At 36.3% G+C, this 20,024-nt stretch overlaps 1 long non-coding RNA gene across 3 annotated transcripts in view; it reads right to left on the bottom strand.

Moving 5' to 3' along the window:
- Positions 1 to 10,172: 10,172 nt before the first annotated feature.
- Positions 10,173 to 20,024, bottom strand: part of LOC149579431 (uncharacterized) — a 97,746-nt gene continuing 87,894 nt past the window's right edge. The window contains exons 2-3 of one of the 3 annotated variants that reach the window (XR_016365038.1): positions 10,753 to 11,280; positions 10,173 to 10,403 (exon numbers count right to left, since the gene is read on the bottom strand). This is a non-coding gene — a long non-coding RNA (uncharacterized LOC149579431). Of the gene's footprint in view, positions 10,404 to 10,495; positions 10,626 to 10,708; positions 11,281 to 20,024 lie in introns of those variants that run through there. The other 2 variants (XR_016365037.1, XR_016365036.1) reach the window with 2 other exon arrangements.

Below are 20,024 nucleotides of genomic sequence, written 5' to 3'. Positions count from 1 at the left end.
CATGAAGTAAAGTTATAATGCTATTTTGAGAGCCAAATCCATACTAAAGCCATCTATCCACACCAAAAATCCACAATCATCCATTGAAGCCTTTGGAAGCATATTGAGCATACATCCTATCTATTTAGACAAAGCTACTCAACAAGAGAGCTTCTTATTGAGTGAGTCCATTAATGGCTCATATTCTCAATTGAGAGCTCATCTTAGTCTATCTTGAAGTTTATGAATTTTGTTTAGTTTGTAGAAATTTTATTTAAATTTGGTTTCTATTAGCATACTAACATTGCTCATATACACTTGTAAAAAAAATATATCTTGGCTTGATTTGAATCCTTGTTTCCAAGGATCTGCGGGCAGGGCATTACATCTGGTATCAGAGCCCATGTTCAAACATTGGGATCTCTGTGTTTATGTTGCCCATGTAGTTGTTGTTGCATTGGTTGAGTGCAAATGTCTTGGTGAGAACTCGTGATCTTGTTGCTTTGGTATCTACTTGTGATGGACTTGCTTGTCCAGTAGAGGCAACTAGAGTAGCGTGTGGAGAAGGAAGTGAGTCTTCCTGATTTTGTGAGCGAAATCGATGTGCCTAGGCTGGTTGGTTGCTTGTGTGACCCTCGTTGGATGGAACCACTTATTGGTGTCCATGTGTTGGTTTGTGTGTCGCTTTTTATTTCTCCTTGTGGAGTAGGTGCATTGTTTCCCTGTTTTCTCCTGATTGTAAGTTGATGAATGAATCTTATTGTGATTCTTTATTTTGTTGTTATAATGATGAAATGGTTCCTTTCATTGAAAATGAGAGTTTATTTTGAATCATTGCAAAGTAATAGATTTGCATTATATCCTTGGGTTAATGACTTAAGTCCCCAATTTGATTGTTTCTTAAGCTTATGTAAAACTGTATTAATTTGATGGATATCTAAATGTTGCATTGCATGGAAATTTTTGTTTTTTGCATATGCATGAGATTACTGATGGTATACTGTTTGATGTGTGTGAGTGTGTTCTCTAACATTGCTAGGATGATGTATTCCTTAGCATTGTGTGGTGATTTATCCCTCTTGTGTCACTGTACTCAGTCATCACCTATAATGTGATTTGTTGATGCCTTATTTTATTGGGTTGGGGGTACTTTCCTCATGTTGTTGGGCTAGCATTGGTTTTTAGTATTTTTCCTCTCTTGGAGTAGTCATCAAATTTTATCTATCGCTCTCGTTGTGACAGTTGTTACATTTGACTTATTGTTGAAGTGAGCTCTTTTTTGTACTTATTGTTGGAATTGATAATTCTCCCATTTGGGCTTTTTGATTATGTTTCATGATGACTATTCTGGATGTGTTTTATTGCTACCCAATTGTGTGTTGTGACTCTATCATGTTCATCTCGAACCTCTGGTAGTACGTTCAAGGGATAATATCATGGAGAACATGCTAGTGTGTCCTTGTTAGATCTAAAGTTGTTATTGTAACTGAATGGTTTAAATGGTGATTAAACTTAATGTTATTTTTGAAAGAAATTGAAAGGTATGTACTTGTTCTATAGTGACTCTTGGACCCTTGCTTGAAAATCTTTTAGTTCATTGTGCATTAGTGCTTATGTTATGCTTAATTAATGAATTTATGAAAAAAGAGTAATGATGGTTTCAATGTGTGGATTACCTTTCATTCCATGTCTTATGTTGTTGGGCATGCGTGTCCTTGTGTGGTTTTGGACATTTCGTCCTTTGCTTGTCCTAGTGACCAAGGCTGTTGGTTTTGTCTTTGTTGTTTTGATTTGAGTGGTGGCTCAGATCGTAGGTCTTGGTCTGTCTTAGCTTCTTCATGTTGTAGTCCTTGTCGATATCTTTTCGACGCTTTTCAAATGGATTCAATCTGAGTCTGACTGTGAGACTATGGCTTCTGGAGTTGTTGATCGATGTTCTGAGTACCTTTTCGAGTAGAGGCCAATTCAATCATGACATATCGTATTTATGGCCATTGGAGAAGTTTAACTCCTCATGTTATTCATAACGGAAGAGTTATCTTGTCTTCATAATCTACTACGTACTTGTTGGAGTTCGTGCTTGGGTTTTTGTGTTTCCTATTGCACTGACCCACCCTTGTGAGGTGTAGTGTGGTTTGTGAGCGTTCCTTGCTCAGGGTTGATGTTGCCTTGTCTTTTGGGAGTGACTCGGTTCTTTGATGAGTCTACATTTTCCTTTCTGGATGTTGACCTTGGCACATCTCTGTATTCTTTCTCTCTTGAGAGAGTAGGCCAGTGTGGTTATGCCACTAGCTCAGTTAGTGTTTTCTGGAGAGTATGTTGATGGTTGGGGAAATTGTGCGTTCCCTAACGCGTCTTGGGCTGATTTAGTGTAGAGGTTGAGAGAGAGACTCCCTCTCAGTCCTATACTCTGTAGTATCCTTCTCCCTAAGCTTATATCTTCATGTGGATTGTCTCAGTCAAGTTTTCTCTTTAACTGTTGACTTGAGGCTAGAGATTGAGTTTAGCGGTAGATTGGGTGTAGTTTTCCTAGCATGGTGCTAGAGGGACATGGTATTGTTGGACACATGTTACCATCTCATGAGTTGGTATGCAGACATTTGATGATTGTGTCCACTGACGAAAGTCTGTGCAACCTTGTGAAAAGGTGATATCTTGTCTAGTTGGGTTATGTTACCCTAGTTTCCAGTAGTAGTGGAGTTTTTGTGCCTTGGTGAGGTGTTGTGCTCCTACACTTGGTGGTGAGTAGTCCTTTGGAGTGTGTCCTTTTGTTGGTAAACTTTCATCCTCTTTGTTCTAAGGGTGAGTTTACGTGGATTCCAGAATGATCATGTGTGACATGATAGTATTCTTGGGAGTTTGGGATGGTTATTCCCCATGATTCCAACTTTGTGCTTAGTGTTTTGACCTAGTTTTGTGGTCATGTGGTTGGTGCATGTCATGGTTGGGCACCCATTGACAAGGTAGAGTGGCTTGTTCCTTACCTTTTATTGTTGACTCTGTGGCTAGATGGGTTCTTCCTAGTGCATAGAAGGTTCCTTGTTGGAGGACCTTGTGTCTGTGTGACACCCATTCTCTCGGGGTTAACCTATTTGGGGGTTAACGTGATGGTTTGAGAATGTTGGAGTGATTTGGGTTTGACTTGTACAGAGTTGTTGAGTCATTCCTATTGCTCGCTTAGGATTTTGTTCTTGGTGTGTTTGGTTTCTATTCTTGGATTGCAGGCTTCCAGGAGTAAGCCTAGTCCTTGGGGGGGGATGATGTAGTGCCTCTCCCATTTGGCTTTTGTAAGTCGTCCTGATGGATGCACCCTTGCTGATCATTTGTTGTGATGGATCATGATTGTGACCCTGAGTGGTCTACACCGTTGAGGTGTTTGGATTTATGTTCCTTTATCAGTTGCATTGATTATGCTTTTGACTGATCTTTGAGATTATGATGTGATTTTTGGTTCACTGAAGTTTGTGCCAGTGGTTACCAGGATCGATGTGGTATCATGAGGTTGTTTCGTGATTACCTTGAGATGTGTGGAAAGATTGCACTATGTTCTTTTACCATGCTACACTGGGCTAGGTTCCTGTAGCAGTGGTTAGTCATGTTTATGACTGTGTTCGCTTATGTGTTTTAAGTGCCTTATTTAATGCTTAAGTAATTAGAATAGATTGTTCTTGTTGGATTCTTTGGTTATGTGCTGCGGACATTTACCTTGTTATATTTCTGATTAGAGAGATATTTGTTACTCATGTTATGTTCACATTTGAGAGGACCCGAGGGTCAGATGCTACACTTTGATTCCAGTATCATGGATTTTAGACTACTATGTTGTTCAGTTAATCATATTGCATGATGATGCCATGTTGAGATGACAGTGTGTTTTATGATGATATCTAGTTATCTAGTTATTTGGTATTTGGACATACCTCTGATTTCGCTATATGATGGATTTAATGTTATGGTTATTTACTTCATTCCTGCGTTGCTATGCCTTTTGCGAACGTGAGTGATGTAAATAGATTATTTTAATATAATTAAATAAATGGTTAAATTAGGTGATTTAATGCATTTATTGCTTCGGCTATGTTATTATATGCAATTGCACTTGATCGTGTTGTTTAGTGTGTAGGATGTATATCCCTGGCAGTGGCACATGGAGTTAGTGATTCAGCCATTCATATTTTACCAATGTCGTCCTTGTATGGTCGACGTATCCTTAATTAAATGTTTAATTTAAACCTTTCGATGATTATTAAATCCGAACTCTTTGCATTATGTGATTAGACCAGTAAGCGTGTTTGTGCATTTAGAGGTTCGCATTGTCGCGAAAGTTATTAAGGAGATTTATGTGTTTTTGGGTTTTCGGGCTTTTTAAATTTGATTTATTTTAATTTCTGGCAGCTTTGCCATAGATGAATTCCTATTTATAGGAATAGCCTGTTTTCGTTTGGGTCGATTCGGGGGTTAACTAGGTTGGCTGGTTAAATGCCCTAATCGATTATTCACCTGAAAAGTGAATAAATATCCAAAAAGGAATTTAATTCCTCACTTCTCACTTTCAAATTGGAAAGTTGGGGAGTAAAACCCAAAATCCTCTTCATGAGGATTTACTATTTTGTTCGTTGTGGGAGCTACGGGCGTGGGATCGTCACAAGGTTGGGCTCGTTGGATCCAGCTCAGGGAAACCTTGGATTGCCGCGATTTTCAGCTACTTCTGCGAGATATTTATTTTATGGTTCGAATTCCCGTTTTGCCCTTTTGGCTGTGAGGTAGGGCTTTCCTGTTTTATTGTTTCTGCTCCGTTTCTGCTTCTGTTTTTGGTAGCCGTTTGTTTGGAGGCTGAGAACTAGTGTTCCCCTCCGTTTCTGTATGTTAGTTCTACCCGGTTGGGCGGGTATGAACATTTCCCTGTTTTTCGGGATGAGGGTTTGGAGTTTTGCACCGTTATGCTGGCCGTTTTTGCATACGGTGTCTGATTCCATTTATTTTTGGATTTTTGGGGTTTTTGAACCCAAAGGCCAAATGGGTTTTAATTTTGAAATTTTTCAAATTTTTGAGGTTTTTACCTCGTTTTGCATGCCGCCCTATTTTCTCGAGTTTTCTTGGCACAATGTGGGTCGTGGACCTCGATGATCCGTTTGGATATCAGTCAGACCACTATTGCACCTTTTGTTGCATTAGGATGCATGTCGCACCTGTACTCCCGACTTTGTGTTCGATTGAGTGATTTGTTACTTGTTATGGTTTCTTTTGGACCTTTGCTTTTGTTCGTGAATGCTAGGATTCGTGTAGAATCCATACTCTCAGATTGAGGCCGGTTGAGTGAGTTCATGATGTTTAGTCTTGTTGCATCATTCGGATTCGTGTAGAATCCATACTCTCGGATTGAGGCCGATTGAGTGATTTAATGATGTATTGTTTTATTGGCTTTGGGATTCATGTAGAATCCATCTTCTTGAGTTGCTTTCAATTGGGTGTTTTGTTTTGCATTGTGTTCTCATTCTTGTCCTTGTGTTATGATCTTCGTGATGGTGGTGCGCCACACACGAGTACGTACGCGTACATTTGTTGGGTGACTTGCGAGGCCCGATCTTCTGTGGATTTGCTAGAAGTTATGATCATTGGGGTTGAGATGGGAGTATGCATGCCCACGGGCACTTGTCGTAGGATGAGCATGGGTAGGGTAGGGTAGCATATAGAGGGGGCTTCTATCTCGCAGCCTGGTGACCTTAGTCCCATAGGGTTGGCAGAGGAAGTTTTAACTAAGTGATAATTAAAGAAAATGTGACTGATAATAAAACTTAAGATAATAAAATGTGTGTGCGGGGCCCTCCGTTGAGGAGTTGAAACGCACGATCCGAGCTTGGGCTTGTCAATGCCAAGCAATTCTCCATGATGTCAGCCCCTACTTAGTAGCCTTTTGAGTGTCTGACCAGGACCTTTACTCCTTGCATTGTCTTAGGTTCTTGGTTCACCCATCATACTGTCTGGCGTGAGTGTTAGCCTTGGTTGTTGTTTTGTGTGTTTGTGGTTGGTTCATTATCTCCATCAGCACGGCGGGTGCGGACCTACGGGTGCCACGTGGTTGGGAGGCGTAGCTACCTTCACCACTGTTAGGGACTAGTGTACAGAGACGGTCTCTTATCCTAGTGCGACCGTTGCTGGATGTTTTCACTTGGTACTTCGGGTTCTGGAGTATGCTTTCTTGTTATCTATGCTTTCATTGGGATGCTTGTATATCATGTTTAGATGATGTTAGTTTATTTGACGCATTCCCTTATTATGATGTTTGGCATATGATTAGATGATGTTATTTGATTTAGTAGTATATCTGTTGCTTATTGTTGTTTAGCATGTGATAGGTGATGTTATCTACTGTAGGATTATCTTATGTTTTTCTACTAGCATGTTAGATTTCCTTATGCTGTTGTTATGCATGTTTTAGTAGTAACGTCCCTATTACGACAGTACTGACAATCTGGTCGGTGGCTTGGGATGTTACGTGCGGGGGATGGCTAGGACCCACGATGGTCTTATGATGCTATTGACAGTTGGAAGGAACCGCACACTTATTTGGTTGTTTAGTTCTGAAATGTTGCTTTGGATCTCTGCGATGTTTGCAGCATGTTCTTTGCTGCTATAGTTTAGATGGTTTGATGATCTTCTTTCTGTGTTGTTCTTGCACTCGACTGTTCATTCCTCGAGCCTTTGTGGATCCGGTACTCCCTGGTGTGGAGGTTCTTTGCTCTATTTTGGTCCTTTTTGCTTCTGGGAGTGTTTTCGTGTTTCTATGGACGACATTTGTTCAACATTGTGCGACACTGATAAAGTATTGCACGCCCATAGAAAGAATGTCGTACGATACTGTAAAGTATCGCGCGCATTACTGGACAAGTGTCGTACGACATTGGAAGAGTGTCGCACGGCTTTATGAGAAATGTTGTGCGATACTTTTCCAGTATCGCATGCCTTCTTGAGAAGTGTCGTACGCGGTAAGGGAAAAGTGTCACCCTCCCTTAGTAAAAAGTGTCGAACGGTTTTTGTGAAAAACCTGCACGTGCCATCAGCGGGCACTTTTCTTCGTGATCCGATCCTTTTGAGAGTGGTTTTGGATACCCTTTTGGGCATTCTTCGACCCTATGCTATTGCATTTTGAATTCTCTCGGTTTCTCTTGAAATCGAGTTTTCATGTTTCTGTTTTAGTCTATTTAATTTCTTATACTTAAGATATATATTAATATATGCGAATTATCGTTTGAGATAGGTTTCAGACCTCTCGGAGATAAGTTATGGGTTCTAGGAAATTTCAGGGCTTCAGAAATCCAGACTTAGCCAATTTTCAGGGCTTCAGGATTTCAGGCTTGGCCAAATTTCGGGATTCTGCATTTTACCCCAGCTTGGTGTTTTGTTGATGAGTGGTCTTTTCTTGTGCCCTCATGTTGTTGTGGTGGTTGTTGGCTTTTGTTTGGGTGTGTCATTTTGGTAGTGGCGTTCGGAGATTCGTTGGTTGCCGGGATTGTGTTGAAGTCTTCCGTTGCGATCTTTGTGATCCTTGTATGATGTTGTCTTATGCATTCATACTTGTAAAAAAAAATATCTTGGCTTGATTTGAATCCTTGTTTCCAAGGATCTCTAGGCGGGGCATTACAATGCTTATGTTATGCTCCCACATTTTAGCTTGGCGATAAAAACAAGGACCTACTTAATTGACTCTTGCAATTGCACTTTGCATTTTCATTTTATCTTGCATCTTAAGGGTTTAATTTTAGTTTAGTTTACATATGAGTTCGACAAGAGTCTCCATCTTTCATGGACATGTTGGTCAGCTCCATTCATCTTTCTAATTCTTCTTGATCATGTCTTCGTCATATCTCCTATCCTTCACTCATCTTCTTTCTTTTCCTATCATCAAAAGGGTTTAATCTTATCATTCTATCTAATCTATGCTTTTAGGCCCTTTATATAGCCTTTTTGACCTAATTTTTCCAAGTCTCAAATTCTCGCAAAATTACACAATTACCTAATTTCAACTTTTTGGATCAAAATCAACATCCAGATTCATCTTGTTTGTCAAAATCGTGATTTAAAATTATAGTTGCTTTTATTGAGTTGACTAACTTTTTGAGGCTTTTGATCTTTTTAAGGGAATCATCATTCTTTCACTTTTTCGTCATTTCTACTCTCATCATCTCATTCCATTTCATCTTTCTTCTCGTCTTAACTTACTTCTAAAGATTTATCCTTCTCGTCAAATTTAGTTAAACTAGGGCATATTATCAACGACTAGTGATCAACCTTTGGTCTTAATCTCTTATCTATCATCATGAACTTTATTTTATCTTGATTTGATCAAATCTATCTCATTTTACATATCCTCTACCTCATTTTGATTTATATCCCAAGGGGGCAGGAATATTATATCTATCTAACAAATTGATCCTAGTTGTTATTTGCTCTCTATTCGCTTGGGGAAGACTTGATCTATCGATTCTCATTCTATCATTACGGGTTTTGATTCATCTTGATTATCTATCTTAGACTTATCAGTTCTCATCTTATCATTATCAATTCTGATTCGTCTTATCTCTTTGTGCTTTGTTCAACTAGGTTCAAAGTTAGATCTTTATCTGCTATTTTGACTTCATTATTCTTGGACTAAATGTGTTCCCCATATCGGTCACATGTTAGTCAAAGAGGGGCAAATGTAATCACCCAAAAATGGTCATCTAGAAACCATGAGCCCCTTTTCTATCATTTTTTCATAATTTATCGATTACCTATCTTTGATCAAATCATCCATTTATTATTTATTCAATTATAACCTATGGTTTGGCCACCTTATCTTAAGTCTTAATTTAATTAAAACTTGCTCCCATTTAAGTAAATAAAATCCCCAAATCCCACTTTATTCCTATGTACACACATAAATACATTTTCCTATTTTAACAATAAAAAGAAAAGCATTTTGTGTACACATGTGATGACACACATTTCAAGGTGGGTGGAATCTCCTTTCTCCTGAACACATCTTTTGCCTCTTAAGTGCTACTGTTGATTTTGCCTCTTACAGATTCTTGTGCACCAAAGTCAACTTGAGATTGATTCTCTGCCATAGATTTTGCCTCTTACTCCCTACCATCCATTTCTCTTTAAAAGGAGGCTCTCTCCTTGCTCTCTCATATCTCATGCTTGCATTCTAATGGTATACTTTCATTTTGTTTACTCACACTCTTGAGCACATTTGCACTCACTTTGCTTTACTTGCATTGTAGCTTACTTTCATTCTTAGTTTACATTTCCTTTGTGGACTAGCTTAACTTGCCTAGTCTAATTAGGGGCTTGTAACTTTTTCATTATTGTTAGCTTAGCTTGCATTTGCATTGCATACTTGTGATTCTCGGATATTAGCATTCTTGTCTCTACTCCTTTGAATCTTCCATTCTATGGTGCACCTTCCAAGGGTTGTTTAACTAAGTTCATTCGAGAACCACCATATTATCATTGTACTTGCACATCATAGATAGGAAGGTATATGTCACCTTCTAGGATGATCTTCGTCATGTGTTCTCTCAAGAATAATAGTCTATAGAAGTGTGACACATTTTGCACACAAAAAGATTGAAAGTAATCAATAGAATACTCCAAGTTTTTGAATAGGTAACCACAAAAATATAATCACACTAAGAGAGAGAACACAAGTTGATAATGAGTATACGATTATAAAGATATAGGTAACGCCCAAAAGAAAATGACTAATGGTGTCATTCTTAACACCAACATATGATGTGTTAGAATTAGTATTTGATATGAGAGATCCTAAAATAAGAGTGCATGTCATATTAATCATTAATTTAATTTAATTTAAATAACATCAAATGTAATTATTAATATTATGTATAGTCATAATAGAGTACACGTTAGACTATTAATAACAATAATTATATAATAATCAGAGCTTTCATTTAATATATTTACTCCAATATTAATAATCCAAGGAGTCCAAAAGAATTAAACATCACAATATGAATAGGATATCTAGACATAAGCAAACACAAACAATATGTTAAAACATGAACTCGCATACTCACAACACAACCATAACTACTATCATGCTAGCTATTACTTCATACTCAAGGCCCCTATGTGGAGCTCTAGAACTAACCAAAGTACATATTAACATACAAGCATTAAAGCCAACAAAAGCTCCAAACACAAATAAAAAGAACATAAATAAATGGAATGGTGTTGCATTGTGAAGTTGGAGGTATTAGCTACTATTAATTATCCCCCAAGTTACAATACTTACTTCCATCTTCTCTATATACAGATCTAATGGCATCCTTGGCCCTATCCATGCCCTCATATATGTAACATGTAATAAGCCTATCCCAATCAACAACTCATACCAGAACTTCCAAGTGCTCAATGACCTACAAATATTGCGAAAAATAACACTTCAACTTAAGTGTGAATGAAAATATGCAAAATTGCAAACAAAAGTAAAATATAAAATAAATTATAAGATAGTATCTCTCATTCTATATACAAATCTAATGACATCCTTGGCCCTATCAGTGCCCTCATATATGTAGCCCATAATGGGCTTTCCCCCATTAGCAACTCATTACGAAATTTTCTAAGTGCTCAATGACCTACAAATATTGTGAAAAGATAACACTTAAATGTGAATGAAAATACAAAAAATTGCAAACAAAAGAAAAATACAAATAAAAAGTAAAAGTAAAAAATAATGTAGAATTTATTAAAATAATTACTTACACCATCTTTTCATAAGGGCCGAAAATCCAGGCTCATGAAAAATGCAATCTTCGCAACATTGGTTGAGGAATTTCCACTTCTTACCAACAAACATGTGTCTCAAAGCAACTTTTCTTAGCATCAAGGAGTTGGAGTGATGAAATTTATTGGAAATCTTGTAACTCTAGGATGAGCCAACTCCTTTTGCCCCATACATTACCTCATTATACTAAGCACTGTGTGATTGCACATAAATTAAAAATGTTTTTAGCCTTACTAATGCATGAATTGGCCCATTCAAGCTTGCCAATATAATCCAATATGAGGTCAAAGCAATAAGTCACATATGGAGACCAAAATATACTTGGGTGTCTTCCACCAAAAGTTTACCTGCATAAGCATAATTTGTCGCATTGTTCATCACAACTAGCACTTGAACTACATTTCTTTCACCAACGTCACCTACGACATCCTTAATAGGCTCACATAGGCATGTGGCATTATTGACTTGTGAGGAAGCATCATTGAATTTGAGGAACATGGTGGAAGCTAAAAACAAAGCAAAATTAATGATCAATCAATGCATCATAAGTTATGAAATTCAAATATTAATCACAAAATCATTATCAAATTCAAATCATTTAATGTATTTAATAAAGTAGAACAATCTGTCACCTCCGTAAGAAATGACAAAATTTATGAGTGTCACATCTCTCCTATCGATCCAATCATTAATCATGATAGTGCATCTCTATTAGTCCAAACCACATGTTAATCATACAATTTTGCTTTTACATCATCACTTGTTTCTAACAAGTGGGTCATTTAATACTAGTAAGGGCTTCAAACCCCACCTCCACAAATACTTACCTCCAAGTTGTCTTTCCAATTAAAGAGCCCTATTGCAATAGATCTAAAAAGTATGTCTACTAAAAATTCATTAGAGAAAGCAAACTATAAATTTTTAATTTAGAATAATCAAATAAAATGAATTCCCTGACTGCAAAAAATGGAATGTTGCAATACTACCAAAACTTGCCAATTGTATTTTTAACATCATGTAACTCTTTATTCCAAGGTATGCTCTCAAGTGAGTTTGTGTACTAGTATTGGGTCCCAAAATATGAATTCAACATTGATATTGAACTCTAGGACCAAAACTAACAATACCACTAGGAGCATAAGTAGAAGCACTAGGACAATGTAGAGGTGTTGAAGAATCCAATCCAAAACAACATACATGCAATTGAATGAGAAACAATATTCACCAACTCTTGTTGTTGCCTCTTCTTCATTTACTTTACTTCTTGAAATAAAATTAGTGTCACATAGAAATCACAAACAACATTATAAAGTGCTAATTTACATGACTCAATATCATGGACACATCCTGAGAATATGGGACTTAAATTTATTGATGGAAACCTGTCTTTTTTCTACTAGGAAAATCTTTGATATATTTTCAAGCATCATTCTTTCAACCTAGTTTATTAGTGGTCTTAAGCCTTGGGTGGAGTAGAAGTACACAATGGGAAAAATATATGACTTCCAACACCTCAATGACAAAATGACAATAAGAAACTAACATTTTTACATTGTGCTTTATAAACTAATACAAAAATTATGGTTTGTCCCATAGTACCAAAAATTAAAAATTAAAAATAAGGTGGAGATAACACTGGTCCCATGGGGAACTCGATTATAAAATACAATAACCCACAAATCTATTTGTCCAAATTTTGCCATACGACCCCATTATTTCAGGCGCCACTAAGTCACAATTCTATACCCCTGGCTACACTGCAACATAATTGCACCATCAACCTTTACCATTCGCATGGGCATCCCATCCCATTGGCATGAATAGTGTTAGTGTCTTTATCCAAGTATGTACACACTCCCTAGTTAGTTCAATAAGTATTGACAAATTGACTCGTCTTGCTCAACGTCTAATATCTTTTTCCCAACTCTAATGTTTAAATATAAAATTAAAATTTATTTTGATAAGAAAGAATATCTTTTCCAAAATTTCTCTATATGCTTTGTTCGATAATTTTTTTCAAAAAATCAAGTAAGTTAAAATCATATTATTTTACAATTATATTTTTTAATTAAAACTAGTAAAATTAATTATTATTTCTTTTATACTAAAGTAATATTATATATGATTTAAAATTTTGATAAATGTATTAATAATTTTTTTTATCTAAATAATTTTAGATTATCATAAATTTATCAAAATATTTTTTATCTTATTTATCTAAAAATAATATTTTTTTTGCTATATCATATTATTTAATAATTTTATTTTTAAACTAAAACTAATGAAATCAATTAATATTTCTTATAAGACTAAAATGATGTTACATATGAAATTAAATTTATGAATCTTAAATAAGATAATTTTATTTCTATTTTATTATACAAATTGAACTTACATGTATAGAGTTCATTTATTTTATTATTTGAAAAATAGAAAAAAAGTATAAAAATGAGCAATAAAATGATGGTCGGCATTGGTGGTGGCTCTGGTGTCCTGCGTTCGGGGCTCTAGGATGCTATGCCTATCGTTGTAAGTAACCCAATTATGATTGATTTATAGCCTGAAGTTGTTGATGAGATCTCCACATATGTGGATGACTTCTCTTCCACTGCTACTATCTTTCATTTTAAGGGGTTCTAGCCCTCTCTGTCAAATCTTAACGCCTGGATATTCCAATTATGGAAGGCCATCATTTCAGATGTTGCCCAAATTTACCCTATGGCTAGGGGTTTCTTCATTGTGAAATTGGCCTCTACTAAAGATCAAAATGCCATCTTGCATCGTGGTTTCTCATGGGGGGAGAACTTCCCCTTGATGGCGAAACCTTGGTATAAAGATTTTGACCCGATGATTGAATCCTTTAATAAAATCCCATTGTGGGTTAGGCTGTCGAATCTCCCCCTTCACCCTTGGCTGGATTCAGTCCTGGAGGTGGTGAGGAAAGCCCTCGGGGATTTCTTAATGGTTGATACAACGTCAGTCAATGTGTTTCGAATGATGTATGCTCGCCTTCTTGTGGAGATTGACATCTCCAAGGGACTCCTTGAAAAGATTAAGCTGGACTCTCCTCTTGGCTCTTGGATCCAGATGCTTGATTACAAGGGATCCCCTTTCATTGCAAGAAATGCCACAAGATAGGCCACCTAGCTACCCACTGCTTTTCTAAAAAATCTAGACCGAAGAAGTCTCTGACTTAGTGGAAAGGGGTTTCAGAAGATCACTACACAGTTCAGAAAGCCCCTCCTATTGGGGATTGTGGCTCGCCTCAGGACTCTTTGGTGGCGGACTTGACTAGTGTTGATGTTGCCCCAATGGTGGTGACCTCTCCTGTTCTCCCTCCTTTGAATTTTGCGGTGGTGACCTCTCTAGTTCTCCCTCCTGTGGATTATGTCACTGGTAATGGAGGCCCTCTTATGGCTTCGTCTTCGAATGATGTTGTTTCTGCTACGATCCAAAGTCCCTCACGGGTCGTGAGGGTTTTGGGGGCTGATTGTGGTGTTGCCGACTTTGCATGGCAGAAGGCTGTTGGTTTGGTGGAGGATGGATGGACAACTATAAAAAGGAAAAAGGTCAAGCCCTCCACTCCAACTTTTGATATGGCATTACGTTCTCAAAAGTTGGAATCGAAAGGGAAATCTTAAGTCCCTGTCCCATTTTGGATCTCCTGGCTTTTTTGGTTTGTTGTCTATTGTAGTTTTTTATGGTTAGGGACTTAATGTATATCCTTTGCCAACCATGGGGTTTTAGGTGCCCAGTCAAAACCTATTATTTGTGGCTGAGTTGTATTGTGTTATCTGTGTTGCCAAAACAGTCACCTTGTTCTAGTTGGTGACCTGTTTCACCTTCGGTCTGTAGTTCAATTTGTGTTGGGCTTCATTGAAAAAAATTTGACTTGTAATAGGGTTTCAAGCACCCTTCAAAACCTATTTTCCTTAATAAAAAAAATCATAAATTATTAATAACTATTAAATATATAAAATTATATCTAAATCTTCACTCACTCCTTCGAAGTCTCGTTGTATTATGCCAAATATTATGTTATCCAATATAATATCTAAAAAATCTACATATTTAAATATCAATTTGTTAAGATTAATGTTAATCTAATATTATATTTGAGCTCTGCTCTGACAAAATGACAAAAAAAGCGAAACCATATTTCAAGTTCAATCGCCCCTTCACGAAATTTGTCGTGTACCAGCAGAAGATTACTCCCCAATCTCCTTTGGTGACCAAAAATAAATTCGAAGTTCTTAAACAGTCAAAATCAAGGAAAGGAGATACTGGCAAAGCAAATAACAATAGCTTTGAATCATTTGTTCAACAACACACCAATCGAATCACAGAAATCTGCGAAAATTAATCTCACAAGAAAAAAGATGGCTGGCAACCAATGCGGAGAAGGAAAAATTGGCCTCGATTTCGGCAAAAATCAGATGTCACAAAAGAAAAAACTTCAAAGCAAAAATCCTTCTATTGCCAATCCAATTCTGCGACAAAATTTGAGCCTAACCCTAGCTCCAAGTTGAAGGAGAATTTCTATCAGAAGGAGCGCCCTAACAAGCCTCGATGGATATCAAAAATAAATGCAATCCCTCTTGGAAAGCAATTGGAAAATTTTTGCATAAACTCAAAGACCTCACCAAAGCAACCCTATGAGAATAATCGGTGAATTAACATTATTGCTAGTAGAAAATCAGTATACATACCTCCACATCGAAAGATGGATCAACCAATGCACAAAGGAAGGATTAAAGCTGGATCTAAGAAAATCTTCTCTGGTCAACATTCCCCAGGTGAAGAAATAATCATAAGCAACCCTTATAATGAAAAAAGATGGAAGGGCTGTGAGGACAAGGGTATCTATATGTATTGGAATGGTCCGCCAAGGAAGAGATCCAGGCTGGTACGCATCATTTCCATGATTTGGGGCGACAAGGTAAGTACCTTAAACTCCTTTGCAGATAAATTTTGGTTCATTTTATGTAGAAATATTCAGGACAAGGAAGAGATTTTGAAATTTGATACACTATTTTACAAAGGACACCATATTAAATTTTTAAAATGGCAACCTAATTTCAACAAAACCCATATTGAAAGTATGGTAACGATCAAATGGATGGAAAGCAAAGAAATCCCATCAGAATTAATGGAAGAAAACACCATTAAAAAAATTGGTAACTCACTAGGAAATGTAATTGGATTTGAAGATAACCTAAATAAAGCTAATAGGATTAGGGTTTTGGTTAAATATGATCAAAATCAACAAATAAATAGGAAGATCATTACAAATCAATCTATATACAAATTAACTTTTGAAGAATATTCAGGAGAAATATACAAACTATTAGATGCTAACTTTGCTAAATCTCAGATCATTAATAACATCAAAGATCATTTAAAAACCAAAAAGAATACAAGTAAGATAACAAGGAGAAAGGAAATGGATATTGCAAAAACTCCATTCCTACAAGAAGTAGGAAAATCATTTGAGAAAAGATCCCTAGCTAGCAAAATCGCACCAATAACAAATGAAGAAAATGTGGATAAATCAAGGGAAACAAAAGAAGAAGAGAAGATCAATTATCAACATTCACTTAGTAAATTCAAGAATTGCAAGGACTGTCAGATAGAAAAAGAGGTCATTGAAGAAATGGAATTAAATATAGTTAGATTAAATTAGCTTCACCATGAAATTCTGCTAATACAGAATGACTTAATAGATCAGAGTATATTAGCAGAAAAGTTACATAAGGAACATAAAGGGAAAGATATTCAAGCTCCTGAATCAGAAGGCACATTAGGAACAAGTGCAAATCAGATTCATGAAATGAAGTTGGACGAAGAATTGATTCACATTGGATCTATTGAACTTAGGCTAAAGGACCAAAGGACAAAAAGCAGAGTAGAACAAGTTTCAAAAACACTGCAAGAAACACCTAATCCAAACAATGATATTGAGCAAGAAGTTATCATTCCACTAGCAGATTCAGCAAAATGGAGCAATATAACTATCAGAAAGAATGGAAAGAAAAAAGTTACAAGTTTTGGCAAACTCCTAGTAATGGGAAAGACATGTTTACATCAGATAGAGAGGATAATGGATCAGTCTCAAAACTAACTCCAAATTCAGAAGGTATAGAATCCATTAGGGGTTACGAAAAACTGAACAGTCACACCACCATTGAAGGTCATAAAGAGAATGAGGCATTAAACTGCGCCCAAACAGGAACAGGTGAGAATCAACAAATTAGTAATATGTTAATCACAAAAATAATCTCAGAGGATTTGCAAGAGGGGGAGGTCTCTTCTATAGCAGAGAAGGTATTAGATGAGCAAAACCTTGACAAAATAGGCATTGCTATGAATCAAGAAGGATTGAAAACTCCAATTTGTGGAAAATCTAAGCAGAAACGTGGAAGGAAATCACTTAAAGAACTTAGAGAGGTAGCAGGGTAGGTTAAGGACCAAACAAAGATCTCTGATATACTGAACAACGGGAAGGGGAAGTTCCTTCCCAAGGAACAATGAGGATAACAACCTGGAATGCAAGGGGTCTTAACGCCCCCAGCAAAAAACGCTTGCTAAAGCGTAACCTCACCCTTTTTGACTCAAACATCTTATTATTACAAGAAACCAAACTTAGCAAAGAAGAAGGATTAAAACTAAGTCAGAAATTGGGAAAATGGAAATCAAAATTTCAGTAGTCACAGGGAGCTTCAGGAGGATTAGGGATGATTTGGAATCCCTGGTAAATCAATATTGAATTACTCTCCCTTCAAGTAAATTAGATGGGAATGAGAGTTATCAGCACAAAATCAAACTTGCAAATAATAATAATCAATGTATATGGACCGACTTCTACAGAAGATAAGCAGACAGTTTGGAATGAGATCATTTTTTTCCTGAATTCAGTGCCACGGGAAATAGCTATCATAGGTGGAGATTTCAATGCGGTCTCAAGCATGGAAGAAAAACAAGGAGAGATTAGTCAAACTAATAAAGCTATGGAAGGATTTAAAAATTGGATTCAGAGGGACTCTCTACTGGACATCAAAACCAAGAATGGAATCTATACATGGAATAATCATAGGAAGGGATTATGTTACATAGCTGAAAGATTAGACAGATTTCTTCTAAAGGGTGAATTAAATATGGATAATCTGATCATTACAAAAATATTACCTATTGCAGGATCTGACCATTTCCCAGTGAAAATGGAAATCAAAGAACAGAGTAAACCTAGTAGAAATCCTTTCAAATGCAAGAAAATGTGGTTTATGGACAAAAGCTTTATGGATCAGATCAAAGATTGGTGGTAGGAGGATCAGTTTGAAGGATCAAAAATGTTTTCCCTGGTCTCCAAACTAAAAAATTTAAAACATAAGATTCTAATTTGGAACAAGTTACATTTTAAAAATATTTTCAAAGAAAAATTAGACATAGAAGATAAAATGAGCAAATTAAATGAGGAAATTATTACGAAAGGAATGAATAATGAATCATATCTATTAGAGAAAGAATACCTCTTAAAACATGAAGAAATTCTGGCAAAAGAAGAAATGTTCTGGAGGCAGAAATCCAGAGAAAAATGGCTCCTGGAAGGAGATCGTAATACAAAAATTTTCCACAACGGCACCATTAATAATAGAAATTATATTAATATAACCAAAATTAGGAACCTAGAGGGGGAGCAAACCGAAAACCCAGTAGAAATTGCAAATTTTTTTATAGAATTCTTTTATAACACGCTTAATAACTTTGGCTCATCAAACAAATTTTCCCAAGAGGAAATGTTGAAGCATATTCCCAAGCTGATCTCAGAGGAGGATAACAAATTCCTTAACAAACCTATTTCTCTTATTGAGGTTAAGAATGCACTCTTTAGTATGAACCCAAATAAATCCCCGGGTCTTGATGGCTTCCAAGCCTTCTTCTTTCAAAAATGTTGGGATATTTTAGGAGAGGATTTATGGAAAGCATTAGAAGCAACTCGTAAAGGTGGATCCATTTTAACTGAAATCAATCATGTTTTTTTAACTCTGATTCCTAAAAAGCATGAAAGTGTAGCACCTGGAGATTTTAGGCCTATTGCATTATGCAATTCTATTTACAAAGTGTTCTCGAAAATTCTAGCTAATCGTCTTAAAAACTTTTTGCCTAAACTTATCTCAGAAGAACAAACAGGATTTGTCCCTAGTAGATCTATTCTAGACGGTATCTCAATCATACAGGAAACTATCCATTCAGCATTAAAAAATAAAGAAGCTTGTATGCTACTTAAACTTGATATTCAGAAGGCATACGACAAGGTAGACTGGAGATTTCTTTGTAAAACTTTAGAGGCCTTTGGCTTCTCCAAACAATGGATTAACATTATTTTTCAATGTATTTCAACCCCTAAAATCTTGATTCTTATCAACGGTACCCCAAAAGGTTTCTTTAATATCTCAAGGGGCATCAAACAAGGAGACCCAATATCTCCTTTCCTATTTATCATTATAGCAGAAGCATTTGGAAGGGCTATCAAAGCAGCGCAAGAAGAGAGAAAAATTATTGGGGTAAAAGTCACTAATGGAGTTGAAAATACCACCCACCAACAATTTGCTGATGACAAAATTCTTGCTGGAATGAGCACTGTGGAAGAGATTGATCACATGCAGCACATTCTGAACACATATACAAATGCATCTGGGCAAATGTTCAATGCTGAAAAATAAAAAAAAATCTTTTTAAACACTAACATTAAAGTTGAAAATCTAATCTGTCAAAAATTAGGATTTAAAAAAAGGAAAATTTCCATTCAGATACTTAGGGATTTATCTTGATAAGAACATGCACACTAATTCTGGTTGGGAGCATATTCTTAGGAAAATTGACAACCAAACTAAATCTTGGAAAGGTAGATGGTTAACAAAGGTAGGAAGAGCAACAAAGATTAAAGCAGTGTTGGCAGCTATCCCTGCCTACCAAATGTCATGTTCTTATCTTCCAAAACACATCAACTCTAAATTGGAAAGTAAATTACGAAATTTATTCTAGAAAGGACTGGAGGACAAGTAAAGTTTGTAAACCAAAAGTATATGGAGGATTAGGTATCAAGAACCTTGAATGGCAGAATGAAGCATTAGGAGCTAAACAAGTTTGGAGACTTTATCAAGAAAGAGACAGGAAATGGGCAAAAATTCTATACAATAAATATCTTAATCCTTTAGATAAAACTTCGTTATTTAGAATTAATTCTACCCCT

Source organism: Cupressus sempervirens, chromosome 1, assembly GCF_028749045.1.
Source record: "Cupressus sempervirens isolate cs-2001-9-10 chromosome 1, ASM2874904v1, whole genome shotgun sequence".
NCBI classification, from domain to species: Eukaryota; Viridiplantae; Streptophyta; class Pinopsida; order Cupressales; family Cupressaceae; genus Cupressus; species Cupressus sempervirens.
The sequence above is the reverse complement of the archived record's forward strand: the minus strand, read 5'-3'. Positions and strand labels throughout refer to the sequence as shown.